The sequence below is a fragment of the Crocodylus porosus genome, unplaced genomic scaffold (genome assembly GCF_001723895.1).
Source record: "Crocodylus porosus isolate Cpor-Errol unplaced genomic scaffold, CroPor_comp1, whole genome shotgun sequence".
Lineage (NCBI taxonomy): Eukaryota > Metazoa > Chordata > Crocodylia > Crocodylidae > Crocodylus > Crocodylus porosus.
This window is the reverse complement of record NW_017728943.1, coordinates 123933575-123948057: the sequence shown is the minus strand read 5'-3', so window position 1 is coordinate 123948057 and position 14483 is coordinate 123933575.

The following is a 14483-nucleotide window of genomic DNA, read 5'->3' as shown; positions in this document are numbered from 1 at the left end:
CCCCCACGGAGTCACGCGACCGGAGCCTCACAAACAGGAGCTCCACAAACAGGTGCGCTTGTCTGCCGGAGCATGAGTTGGCATGGAGTTCACACAGGAGGGCGGGCGGGAGGGCCCGTGGCCCTGCCTGTGAGCCCCCTAGGGTAGATAGTCCCAGCCACAGCTGGCCTCCCAGTGGTATCATGCAGATGGGCACACACCACAACCCAAGGATCCCCTCGGGGTCTGCAGCCCCCCTCTCTGGCACCTCAGAGGCCTCCACCCAGGCAGAGCCCATGGTTCTGGGCTCCACATGGATGAAGCCTCTGGCTCTCAGCTGTGGGGGCTGCCTGACACTTTTTCAAGCTCTGGGGTCCGGGAGTATGGCGACCTCCCCTTGTGAGGTCTGCTCCCTCTTGGAGTCGCTGGTGCACCAGCTGGAGGAGTTCCAGGCTGCAGTCCAGAGAGTGCGTGCCATCAGGGATGGTGAGTGAGAGAGTGCCAGGTCCTTCTCCCCCTGGAGGTAGAGGGTAGACCATGGTCACCCTCCAGGAGAAGGGAGGACTCGGGGACCTCCCATTCTGTCCAGCCAAGGGATTGGCCCAAGGGATTGGTCCAGCCAAGGGATTGGTCAAAGGCCCCAAGGCCCACCGCACCAAGGGCCCCACCCTGCTACAGCTTTGCAACAGGTATGAACCTCTTGCAGCCCCAGCTGAGCCTGCTAAGTTGCCAGCTCCTGCAGGCAATACAGGCTCAACTGTAGCTACTGCCCCCACTCTCCCTAGTACAAAAGGCAAAGTGTTTGCCATGGAAGACTCCATCCTGAGGGGAACTGAGGGGGCAGTCTGCTGCCCCAACCCCTTAGCCCAGGAAGTCTGCTGCTTCCTGGGATCCTATATCCGAGACATTGCGGAGAAGAGCCCTGAGCTCCTCCAGCCTACTGACCACTACCCTATGCTACTTATCCATGTGGGCACAAATGACATAGCTTGGAGCACTCCCAGCCAGGTCATGAAGCACTACAAGGATTTGGGAGTGGGGCTTAAAAGGTCAGGGGTGCAGGTGGTGTTTTCATCAATCCTCCCAGTTTCGGGCTAAAGCAAAGTCTACTCTGTCTCAGAGAAAAGGCAGCAAAAGGGCACAGCAGCCCCCTTGGCTCTCCAGGGAGCTAGTGGACTAGTGGACATCTAAAAAGAAAGACCTACAAAGGATGGAGGACTGGATCCACCTTGAAGGAGGAATATTCTGATCTGGTCTGGACCTGCAGGGAGCGAACCAGGACAGCCAAGGCTGAGACAGAACTCCAAGTATCAAGGACAATAAAAAGTCCTTTTTTAGATATGTGCGGAGCCAGAGAAAAATCAAGGGCAACATTGGACCCCTGCTAAACCAAATGGGACAACTGACAACCGACGCCCAGGAAAAAGCCAACTTGCTAAATGGGTACTTTACGCTGGTTTTTCACCAGTCCCATGGGACACCCCTGCCCATTATGGGACAGGGAGGCCCAAGTGAGGGAGATTCCGTACTCTACATCAATGCTGACCTTGTGAAGAGCCTGGATACCTTCAAGTAAGCTGGCCCTAACAGTTTACACCCCAGGGTACTCAAGAAGCATCATAGCTCAGCCCCTGGCGTGGATCTTCAAGAGCTCCTGGTGCTCTGGTAAAGTGCCAGAAGACTGGAAGAAGCCTAATGTGGTACCTATCTTCAAGAAAGGGAGAGAAGTTGATCCGGCTAACTACAGGCCCATCAGCCTGACCTCTATCCCGGGAAAGATCTTCGAAAATATTATCAAAAAGGCCATTCTTAACAGACTGGCAGATGGCAATATCCTGAGGGAAAGCCAGCATGGGTTTGTTGTGGGTAGCTCTTGCTTGAGCAATCCTATTTCTTTTTATGACCAGGTGACCTATCATCTGGACAAGGGAGAAGAGATTGATGTTGTATATTTTGACTTTAAAAAAGCCTTCAATCTAGTATCCCATGATCACCTCTTGGTAAAACTGGCTAACTGCTGCCTCAGCCTCACCACAATATGCTGACTGCGAAATTGGCTCCATCATAGGACCCAGAGGGTGGTGGCTGATGCAAGTTAATCATCGTGGTGCCCTGTGACCAGTGGGGTACCTCAAGGCTCTGTCCTTGGGCCTATACTATTCAACATCTTCATTAATGATGTGGACATTGGAGTCAGGAGTGGACTGGCCAAGTTCGCCGAATGGGCAGACGAGAACCTGATGGTGTTTAACACCGAAAAATGCAAGGTTCTCCACCCTGGGATGAAAAACCTGCAGCATCCTTATAGGCTTGGCAGTGCTACACTGGCTAGCACTACAGAAGAGGCTTGGGGGTCATCATTGACCACAAGATGAACATGAGCCTGCAATGCGATGCTGTGGCTAGTAAACCGACCAAAACGCTGATTTGCATCCATAGATACTTCTCAAGCAAATCCCGGGACGTCATTCTCCCCTTGTACTCGGCCTTGGTGAGGCCGCAGCTGGAGTACTGTCCCACAATTCAAAAAGGATGTGGAGAAGCTTGAGAGAGTCCAGAGAAGAGCCACGCGCATGAACAGAGGTCAGGAAAACAGACCTTACGACAACAGGCTGAGAGCCATGGGGCTCTTCAGCCTGGAAAAATGCAGTGTCAGGGGTGGTCTGATGGCCACCTAATACGTTTATCAGGGGTGACCACCAGGATCTGGTGGAACATTTGTTCACCAGAGCGCCCCAAGAGGTGACAAGGTTGAACAGTCATAAACTCCTCCATTACCATTTCAGGCTGGACATAAGGAAGAACTTCTTTACTGTCCAAGCCCCCAAAGTTTCAAATAGACTGCCACTGGAGGTGGTTCCTAGTTTGAATGCCTTCAAGACACTTTTGAATGCTTATTTTGCTGGGATCCTACGATCCCTGCTGACTTCCTGTCCCTGGGATTCAATGATCTTCCGAGGTCCCTTCCAGCCCTAATGTCTACGAAATCTGCAAAATCTATGGATCTAGCCTGAAATGACCTGTGCAAGGTTATGTGGAGATCAGTAGCAGAGTTCCGAATAGACACTAGATCTCCTGCTTCCCAGTTCAGTGACTTAATTACAACTATTCAGTGTCTTCCTTTCTCAGGAGTTTTGATTCTGTTGATTTTGTTATTATTATTATTTGGAAGATCAACTTTGATCTTCCAGCCTAGCTTGAATATTTTCATATCGCTTTGTCTCTACATTTTTAAGCAGATAAAATGTGTTTGTTTTCTTATTCCTGAATACATTTGGTAGAATGAGTCATAAAATATGAATTTTATTCATAATAATGTTATGCATATCACCCTGATATAGACTTAAAGCCCAAATACAGCAAACAGAAATGGGTTCAGTGCTTCACACAAGATGGGTTTTCAGATGAAGAAACAATTTGCCAAGTCATAAGCATGCCAGTAAAATTCTTGTTTTGTGCTACGCTGAAGCAATTTTATCTTGTTAGAAAAAACATGGAATGAATGACTCGGTTATTTTATTTTCAATGACATTTTCTATAATTCAGTTATCAAGCATTCTGGTCTGACCTCATGTATACAACTGCGCTTTATATTTCACTCCTATGTAAAGACCAAAGATTTTAGTTAGATCACAGCCCTCAATTCTCCAGAGAGTAAACCATACTCAGGGCAGAATGCGAGAGGCCATGATGCCACTATTGTCAGAGGCCCCTGTAATAGCCATGAATGGATTAGGTAAAATAGTTCAAGCTGATGCAAGCAGAAAGTTGTGCCCAATACTGCTGAGAAGGTTTAAAACCCCTGTGCTCTGGCCAGTCTGATCTGGGGGAGAATTCCTTTCAATGCCAAACCTGGCCATCAGTTATGACCCTGAACATGTGAAGACATCAGGTATCTAAAAAAAAAAAAAGACAGAAGATACTTTGTATCCCCTTGGAGCACTGATTTAACCTGCCACCTTCAGCAAAGTCCCACCAAAAAAAAACAGAATACATTTAAGGAAAAAATAATTCCTTCCTGGCACCTTCAGGCAACTGACTGAACTGAGGAAGTCAGTGTGGAGTGGCCATTGGCTAAATTGCTCCAGCTAGCCCTGGTTACTGTGTGAGCCTCACTACCAGTGGTCGACCTACCCCCACCTGGCCGCAGTTGCCTGTGTGGCCTGTTGGTGAGGGGACACAGCTGGCATGTGAGTCTGGAGCAAGATCTGGTGCATTGGTGAGAATGTGCTTGGTAGTTTGTTCCTTGAGAGACACCACTTGAGGTGGGGGTGCTGCCTGTAAGCCAAAACAAGTTTATTCCATAGGGCTACCTTGAGATGGTCTGCCTCTACAGCACTGCATTGTGCCATGTAAGGAACCCTTAAATGCCACACTTATCTAGAGAAACCAAAGTAGGGTTATTTATCACTCTCTGATCTTTAACAGGACTCATAGGACAAGGACTGAGGGCAGAGTGGCTAATCTCTGTACTAAGGACACATTTCTGCAGTTGCAGGACCAAGAGACTAATCACAAAAAATCAGGGATGCTGCTGCAGAGATCTTTGCTGGGGATTACTACAGCAAAAAGCAATCCTTTGCACATTCAGTCACCAACCAGCTTTGTGCTCATGTTATCCTAAAGAGAGATGGTAGCCCATATTACAGCATAACAGATCAGAGAATTAGCTTCATTACAGCCAGAAAGCTGAGATTTTACCACAATACAGAAAAATATCTGCCAACTGTTTTGCTCCTCCAAGAACTTCTCAAAAGCAGATTGAGTTGGCATGTCTGCACAAGCATCCATGTGCATTTCCCCAGGGGCAAATAGCAGTGGCACATAGCTGTGCTGCTGCTGCTACTTGTCCCGGTGCAATGACCTCGCGCATGTGCTCTGGCACATGACAAGTTGCCCTGGGTGGGGTAAGGAAGCCTGGGGTCAGCACTGGACTGGCCCCAGCAGCCTTACCTGGGGTCCTGGGGGCCTCCTGGGGCTGCAGCACTAGCGATCCAGGTGCATGGAGCCTGGCTGGCAGCTAAAGCATGGCTCTGGCTGGCCAGGCTCTGGTTTCAGGCAGCGCATGATACAGTCACGTGCATTGTTTTGCTTCATTTTGTTGTGGTTTTTTTAGATACCAGTATTTCCCAGTATCCAATGTTGGTTCTGTGCTGAAAATATGCAGTGCAGAGACCCTCTTCACATGCAGGGTGTACATTTTGCAGCGCTTCAAAAGCTTTTGAGGCATCGCAAAGTGCATGTTCCTACACTCACCTGGATGTGCCTGGTAGGATGTAGCCTTGGCTATGCCTATAGCTATAGCAATGGCTACCCAATGCATGAGGAAAAAGAACCATGCCCCTTCCTTCTCTTACTAAATATAAGTCAGCCCCTTCTTGGCCTTTGCCTCATTTACCAGCTTGGTATATCTTGGTGGGAAGAAGCATGAACAACTCAACCAAAATCTTCTGTGGATTCAGAATTCATGGTTCTGAGACCAAGGTGGAATGAAACAAGCACATGGCTGGTATTTGGTACAGCACTTAAAAGAACAGAAGTAAAATATCATCCACTTTTTCAAAGTGAAAAGGAATAATTCCTTTGGACAGACTGATCTAATTTGATCAAAATTGATTTAAATAGTCAGTTAGGGTAATGGCCTCTTGAAATATATATATTAGAGCAGAAGAGATGTAGCAGTCAATAAAGCAATAAACTCTACCCAAGATGCATCTCCTCTGACTTATTATTATACCGTGGAATCAGCTGGTTAAACTCTGTGGCCTTTATCACACAGCAGGTCAGACCAGATGATCAAGATGGTCCATTCCGGCTTAAAAAAAATCCATGAATGTTCTCTCAGAGAACCAAGCTATTTTAATCTGGATACGCCACTGGTGAACATAATCTAGGGAAGAATCCTACACTAAGAGGGGAATGAACAAGATATTTTTCTCAAAATGGTAGCCCTGCTTCATAACAGAAAAGAGTTGTAGGATCCTCTTCTCATGTATGTGAAGCCATCATCCTGCTTAATCATAACCAGAAGATGTATGATGATCACAGCCCCATGTATGTCCACAGCAGGGAGTGAGATCTGCAGGTTAAGAACCCGTCAGCTAACAGGTCCTTTCTGCTTTTAATTCATTTGGAAAAAAAGGGAAGATATTTGTATCCCAACATATGTTTTTAAACAATTACACCTTTTTTCCCTCAAATGAAAATCCTGCTCAGATGATTGGCAAACGTGTTAAAATTTTTTCACTGACTTCTTTTTTATCAATTGTCCACAAGATAATGGAAGGAAAGCCTCTAATTTTACCTTTAAAATGTTAGGAATTACTTTGTTTACTTCTTGAGCCTTAGATGATGTACAAGTAGCCCACCACAATCATTTAGATGAATGTTGTGGTGGCTAATGACACAAACCCCAAGCATTTTTCTCCCCCTCCAAGCCGGGGGGACTAAGTTATAGCTATCCCTCTCAAAACACTTTGTCCTCCCTGGACACTCCATTGCTGACCTGAGGTGATGGTTCTCAGACAGTAAATGTTTAAAAATAGATTTGAATGGGAAATAGTGGAAAAAGAAGTCATCCTCAGACTGTGTTAAGTATGGTTTAAATAGAGACTATGGATTCCTATCCCATTACCTGGGTTAGACTTGGTGGCCCCTTTGTTCCTATGAGTTTATTGTTTGCTTGCTTGTCTCTCCCAGGACTGCCCCTCTGTCCTCTCTCCATCCTCTCTCTCTCACTCTCTCTCTCCACCTTTGTCTTTTGTATTCTAATTTCTGTCTTCATTTTATACTCTGCTTTCTTCGTGTGCTTTCGCAGCATCCAATGAAGTGAGGTACCGCTCATGAAACCGTGTGCTATTTAAATGTATCTACTTTGGTCAGTACAGAAGGTGCAAATCTATCCTGCCTTCTACCAGGCTCACAGTCATGCAATGAGGCAGAATAAGGCTATCTCTCAGTTGCACAGTTGGTGTAAGACTTAAAACCCCTCCATGTGCGAAGAGTACTTCTCGCTCATGGGTGACTGGTGCCACCTTAGTTAGGGGGTGCATGTGCCTCCCAGTGACCAGTCAGCGACCAGGGTGGCCATGGGTGATCACTGTAGCCGGTCACTGCAGCCACTTCCAAGAGTGGCTGTGGCTGCTTCTGAAAAAGCAACAGCACTCCACTCCCTGGCCAGGACTTGCAGGGGGGCACCGGCATTTTCACCTGCCTATTCTCCCACCCATCACCTAAGCAGCGAGCATGGCTAGTCAGGGGGTGCACCGGCACTCTCAGGGGGTGCACATGCACCCCCCTATGTGTCACCACTGTTCTCACTTGTTCTTCCTCTCCCCTAGTAGTAAAATGCTAAAAAGAGGGACCAGCAGGCACAGCCATGACTCCATCTCACCTGATTTCCTAGGCAGAGGGGCAGTATGCACCACTCCTTTCTCTTTTATCTCATTCTCATCTCCCAAGCACAAATGGATTGCTCCCAAAACAGGGACCTCTGTGACAGCAGTCCTTTGCCTGGGGCTATGCCGCTTCACATTTCCTGTTCCAATGGGCTGTGTCAAATAGGCTCCAAAACCTTTAGCTTTGTGCAATTAATAGAGCAAGTCAGAAATATATTTCATAGTCTGCAAAAAACTGACAAAAAGTTTTCATCTTCATCCAATTTTTATAGATCTTTTTTTACAGTCTTATCACAAAAGATACCAAAACGTTGACAACCACAATACTATTTCCACCTGTCAAAAAAATCCCAAACAAATAGTCGGCCCATCTTTTACATTCTTAGATGGTACCTAAAGCAAAGCCTGGGAAGTAAAAGGTGTTTTGGATTCAAACTGCCACTCATTTTAGCTCTTCACATAAGTTCCAAATTCACTTTCTATAGAAGAAGCTTAAGTTTCTGAAATAGGCAGATAATGTTATAGAGTTGACTCTGCTTAATGGTTCTAATTTGTATTACTGGAGATAGGTGATGAAAAGGCCATTTGAAAAGTGACAGGAATAAATGGACAGCCTGGCTGTGGGCCTGTTCAAAAGGGAGAAATGTATTAAAATGAAAGCAATTGTAGCTACTGCAGGACAGACACCTCCATACAAAATGTGATCCCATCAAAGAATGGGGAGTCCAAAGCCAATTTACTGACCATAACTTATAAATGCTTCCAGTGCACTTGATAAAACAGCTTTTGCAGCATGATGGAAATTGGCAGCTAGTGATGAGTTCAGCGAATGTGGGGTAGACATTATATGCAGGCATCCTTCGAAGGAGCTGCTCAGTTATATGCTTCGTCCCATCTGCACTATGTCCTTGATTAAGTGGAGAATAATAATAGCTGCTTCCATCTACTTAAATAGCTGCTTCAAGGTACACATCCTAGCTAGAAGATTTATAGCTTTGCCATAGCTTGGGTTCATTTCCTATTGGGAAGGTTAAGCATCAGAGCTGCCTGAATTGGATGAGATAGCTGCTTATTTATCCCGGTGTCTTTAGGAACTTTGATGCCAATTTCTTTTTTTAAAAGGTATAGTAAAAAAGTAACACTGCTAGTGACCTTCGGCTCCCACTTATTTCAGGGAATCAGTTGACTTCCCTTCCTGCAACAATGAGAGAATCATCTTCACAGACTTCATTTTAATTAGAGAGCAGAGGCTGGTGCCTGAACAACAAGTAGCAAACATTTGCTCACTAAAACTGTAGAAATATAGGACAAAGTAGGTGCATCTACATTAAATGCTTTACAGCGAAGTAGCATAGTTTACTGTGAACTAAGCATGTGCATCTACAAGCCCACCTGCTTACTGTACAGTAAACCTCGCTAATCACAAGTAAGTTTGATACCTACAAATGCAAGTAGCAAATTTACTTGTGATTACTAACTGTGCAGTAGCACTAGTATATGACTGACCAGAGGCAAATCTTCTCCAGTCAGCTAGCTACCAGGGAGCAGGGGATTGCCTCTGTGAGCTGCCTGCTGCCAGGGTGAGCTTTTACACCGTAGCCTGGGTAGCAACTATGTCCCCCTGCCCTGGCTGCAGGGAGCTCCAAACCCCCACCTCCAAGGTGGTGACTGGGGAGCAGGGGCTGGAAGATCCTTATCTCCCAACACCACCTCCTGACAGCAAGGCCAGTGTTGGGAGATCCTTATCTCCCGCCTGAGCTCCCAGATCTAATGCACGTGTAGCCACACCCACTGAGAATTTTATTCCTTTCCCCCGCATTCAGAAGTTACTAAGTCAGCTATTTTCTCAACAAATGAACAATGGGATAGATGCTAATTCTTGACCCCTATGACTCACAAGACGATTGTTTTATTGCCAGATGACTCATATTTTAGACAGCTTTTGCCAAGGTGGATTCTATATTGTCTCTTAGCATCTCGTTGCCAAGAACCATGTAAAAATACAGACTTTTTTTTTTAATCTTTCAAATGTATTGTGTATTTGCTGCGTCCTCAAATAATCCATTCATGCTCTGGGGCAAGACTTCAGAACTGCCCAAGAAGAGCACTCCCCATAATCCCTTTCTGGGTTTATGCTGAACCCAACGCATGTTGGCTTGTTGCTGTACTCATATAGGGCCAGGTTCTATTCGATCTCTCAAGGGCACAAGGGGAACCTAAGTTAGCTATGCTATCCTCCTTGAGTCCCTGAAAAACTGTAAATACAAATGGTAGGTTGGTGTTCCTCCTCCTCATTACTTTTTTTGGACTTAACTTTAAGGGTCATATGATAATGCATTACAAAAGTAGATGTATTAATAGATTTTTCAGTGACTTGAACAGGATGGAATAGTATCACGTCCACTTAGACAATAGGTAAAAACATATTTTGCCTATAGTGTAGATATGATCAATAAAAATAAGTTTGTTCTACAACACATTTTTACTATGGTGCAAGTCCCTTTTTTAAATATCCTGGATCCATATCTGTAATCAAAAGTAAGGATGATTGTAGATTATAACAACAGTTACAATAGCATTTTTTAAAAATCAGAGCCATGAGTTACTTAAGTCTTTTTTAATTTTTCAATCAAGTAACATTTTAGGGATTGTTATTAAATGATAATATGGTGTTTTTAAGGTAGATACTATACCTCTGTTCCTTGGCAGCAGAACTGTAGAAAAAAAAATATGTAACAAAAGCATAAACAGAGTCAACATTAATATTTTAAGTGTAATTTCGCCCTCATTTATCACTTTTTCATAATAAAATTGTAGGGGTAAGCTAGATTTAGAAGCAGCAGATATGAAAATTAGAAGGCAAACTTGCCCTAAGACTGACCGACTGTAGAAGACATCCTTCTGCATGACTGCAGAAGACTTTTATTCCCTGTGTACCAGGAGTAAAATCAGAAAACACATAGAGCAAGAGTCAGCAACCTACAGCCCACAGAGCCATTGGATCTGGCCCAAACCTGAGGGGGCTTTAGCAGTATTCAGTGGCAGGCAACAGGGAAAAGCAACGGTGACAGTGGTGGCAGATGGGTCCCAGTCCTGGCTTGCTTCAGACCCAAAATGGGTTATTCCAGCCTCCACTGCCAGAAAAACACTGACAACATGTGACAGAGGATTGCTGTTATTATAGGCTCAAAATAATTGCATAAATAATAATTAATCTCTGATGACAGAATTAGGCCTTGGGTTGGTCAAAGACTAACATTTGGTGTTTTGTTCATCTGGACAATCTCCAGTGCCAGCATCACTCTCTGTAGTGCAGAGGGTCTCAACCTATTTCCCATAGTGGACCATACTAGCAGCTCACATGTTATGTGGACTGCACCCACACAGCTTACTTCCTGTGTATCCATTTTAAAAATGTTTTGTATCTGTTATCTGACAGCCATGCAATAAAAATCAATATTCTGTAATACCCATCATTTCTACACTGTCAAATGTCTACCAAGCACATTTTAAATGAGCAAACTAAGTAAAAACAATCTTTACTTTTTTTTTTTAACAGGATGTCAAATGGTCTGCAGCAGTGTGCTGATCAGGCTGCATGCAACCTGTGGGCCATGTGGTGAAAACCATTGATCTAGTAGCATTAAGGGCTATGAAATGAAGAGAAGAGAGTTCTGGGAGGCGAATTACTAGGTATTTCATGCCTTTTCTATGTTGATTTTAAAAATGTGCCAAATTCTAGGGAAAGGTAAATCAAACGATTATCTTAGACGGCTTCCATTATTTTTTTTCAGCAAAGAAATTATCTTAATTTGTAGCACACTGTAATATGTTGCTTGTTGCTTTCAGTTATTTTTTGAGTTAGAGTGATTTAAGTATTCAAAGGTGAAGGATTAGTAGTGCAGGCTGACATCAGACATTGTGCATGGCTTTGCCCAGCCATATCAGATCAAAGTCCTGGCAAGAGGCCTCCAGTCTGGCTTACAGGGGTCACTGCTACTCGAATTCTGAGTCATCTTTGAGCAGAGACGGTCAGTCATTGTCACACTTTATACTGTTTGGTCATACGCATAAAAGCAAACTATGGCAACATGTCAAATACACTCTCCTTGGTAGTCTAGGACTAGCCTAGATGAGTCAAGAGGTAAAAGCTTATAGCATTAGCCTGCAAAACCAGGACTGTCCCCAGTACAATATAAGCCCATATATCTGCAGTGTTTCAGAAAACAAAGAAAATATTTGTATATGTCAGAGTACAGAAGTGGCATTCAGATAAGGAAGTGTTGTATGAAATAAATGCAAATAATTAGGGTTATTTTGTATCTAATTTTTCTTACTATTTCACATGTTAACAGTGGTGTTTTTTTGTCCAAGTACTAAGGAGGGAGATTTTCAAAAGCACCTAAGTGACCTGAGACCATAACTTCCATTAATTTTCAATAAGACTTTGTCATTTGTGTGTTTTTGAACATCCCAATCTGGGTCATGCTTTGTTCTTATCTGCCTGGGTTAGAACAAATGGAAATATACTCTGAACTCTTCAAATGCCCCCAAATTATGTAATTGGAAACGGATGACAATATCAGGCTAGATTTTGCTTTCAGGCAATGGAATTACAGCTGCCTGACACACGTGTGGCTGAGACTGGAATGGCCTTAATCCCTACCACAGTTGCAGATGTACCTGCTGCTACTTCACATACTTAATCCCCTCGCTCAACTTTTTCATCAGTCTAATTAGTGGATCATATCCATTAAAAGGAGCAGGTAGTTCTACATCACTCAAAAATTGCCCATAATGAAAGGCTACTTTGCCCTGGCACATCTTGCACGCAGCCTAGAGGGAACTCAGCTTTAATTAGCCCCTTTCCTCTCAGTATAAACTTTGTGCCCTTCCACCTAACATTGTGATCAATGGAACACTGATAAAAGCTTTCAATGAAATGATGCTCCATAGTAAACCCCTCTTATCTGCACAGCATAAACTTCCTTCTCGGCACTACTGCAAGTCTTGTTCTGCTGTTGTGCTAAAGTGAGAGGTGAATGAGATCCAGGGAAAATGTAGCAGCAACTGAGGAAAAGGGAGAGAAAGATTTTTTACTGTACATTTATTTTCAAAGTGGCAGACTCTGATAAAAGCCTGTAGAAAAAACATGCAAGTTCAGTTACTAATTTCACCTGACACCTCTTCTCTTCCTTCTCCTGAGCTTACCTAGAGAGAACCTTTCCCTCAACCTTGACACTGTTAATCATAAAAGTACTGATCAATACTGAAAAATGAATGGGCATTTATATCTATTATGTAAAACTTCTTATGTGCTGCAACCTGCCAAATGCATACCATGGAAAATCCCAAAGCCCCCAATTTCAAAAATCCTCCTTAAAGAGAGAAAAAAAGAAAGATAATACTTTATAGACCAATAGATTTGGAGAGTTTAGACAGCACTTGGAATTACTAGGATGGCCAAAAACATTCATATGCACAAGACATGAGTGGCACTTTCTCTGTTTACTAAACCCCCATTCAGAAAAGCACTTAATTATGTGGTTAAGTACAGAAGTCTTAAGTCCCAGAAACTTTACCAAGACTTAGGAATGGTTTGTTTTAAGTGCTTAAATGCTTTTCTGAATTGGGGCCCTAGAATGAGATTTTAAAAATTTTTCACTGAGCATCTTTCCAACATGCTGATTGATGTTACCATCCTTCTTGATAAGTTATCGTTGGTAAAAGGCCTCTGAGTGTGCCAGTGCGGTAAAATATAGTGGCTTAAATATTTATTCAATGCATATAGCTGTAGAGATTGCAATATATATAGTAATTATGTCTGAAAATGGGCCTCACAGGAAAACAATAAAAGATTCGTGGTTGATGATAACGAACTGTGTGATGCTACATAAAAGCATCCTGGTGCTGAGCTCGTTCCAAAACAGCATAACATGCAGGGTACTTGGAAACAATCTCATGAAGGTCCAAGGAACATTTACCACATAGCTGAGCAGAGCTGCAGGTGGAGTGCTGGTTTGGGGGTGTGAGGAAGCAAATATGAAGAGAACAAGTCTTAAGAGGCAGATGGAATTTTGAAATTAATTCAGTAAATAAATACCATGCAGCTTCACTGATTTGTGGTCAGTATCAGTAGCTTCAACAGAGGAGAAGGGGAACTTCTAGGAAAAGGTGGATGAGCTGATACAATGGGTGCCGGACAATGAAGTAGTCATTGTGGGGAAAGACCTCACTGGACGTGTTGGGAAAAGTAGAGGTGGCTATGAGAGGATACATGGGGGACATGGATTTGGAGATCTCAGTTCAGAGGAGGAAAGGATAGCAGATTTTTCTGTATCCTACAATCTCATGATTTCAAATACATTTTCCTGGAAATGAGAACATCTGATACGTACAAGAGTGAAAGTAGAGAAACTCTAAGTGGATTATTTACTAGTGAGAAAATGGGATTGAAAAGAGGTAAAAGACTGTAAGGTGACCCCAGAAGAGGAAGTTACAACACAACATAAAATAGTAGTCATAGACATGAGGGTGAAATGAGTGAGGTACACTAAATACCAAAGAGTTCAGAAAATGAAGTGGTGGAGGCTGTGGCAAGACAAGGAATCAAGAGAGGCCTTCAGAGCAAGAGTGCTGGAAGAAATACAGGTTGAAGAAATAAAAGAACCTCAAAGTTGGTGGCAAGAGACAGCAGATAAGATCAGAAAAGCAGGAAAAGAAATCTGTGGAGTGTCATCTGGAAAGGTGTCCATCAGGAAGGAAACATGGTGGTGGAATGAAGAGGTCCAGGAAGTGGTAAGGGAGAAGAAGGAGAAATGTAGGAAATGAAAAGATATAGGGAACCTTCTGGACTTTGAAGTATATGAAGTGGAGAGGAAGAGGGCAAAGAGGACAGTTGCTAAGGCCAAAAATGCTGCAATGGACAATTTGTACCAATCAATATTGTCACGGAGTCACGGAAGTGCCCCGTGACTGTGAGGGTGATTGGCAGAGCTGCCAATCACCCAGGCAGCTCAGGTGCCGGTTACCAGGGCGACCAGGCGGGTCACGTGGCCAGAAGGGGGCAGGGCCAGGCCTTTATAAACAGCTTAGGCCAGAGCCTGA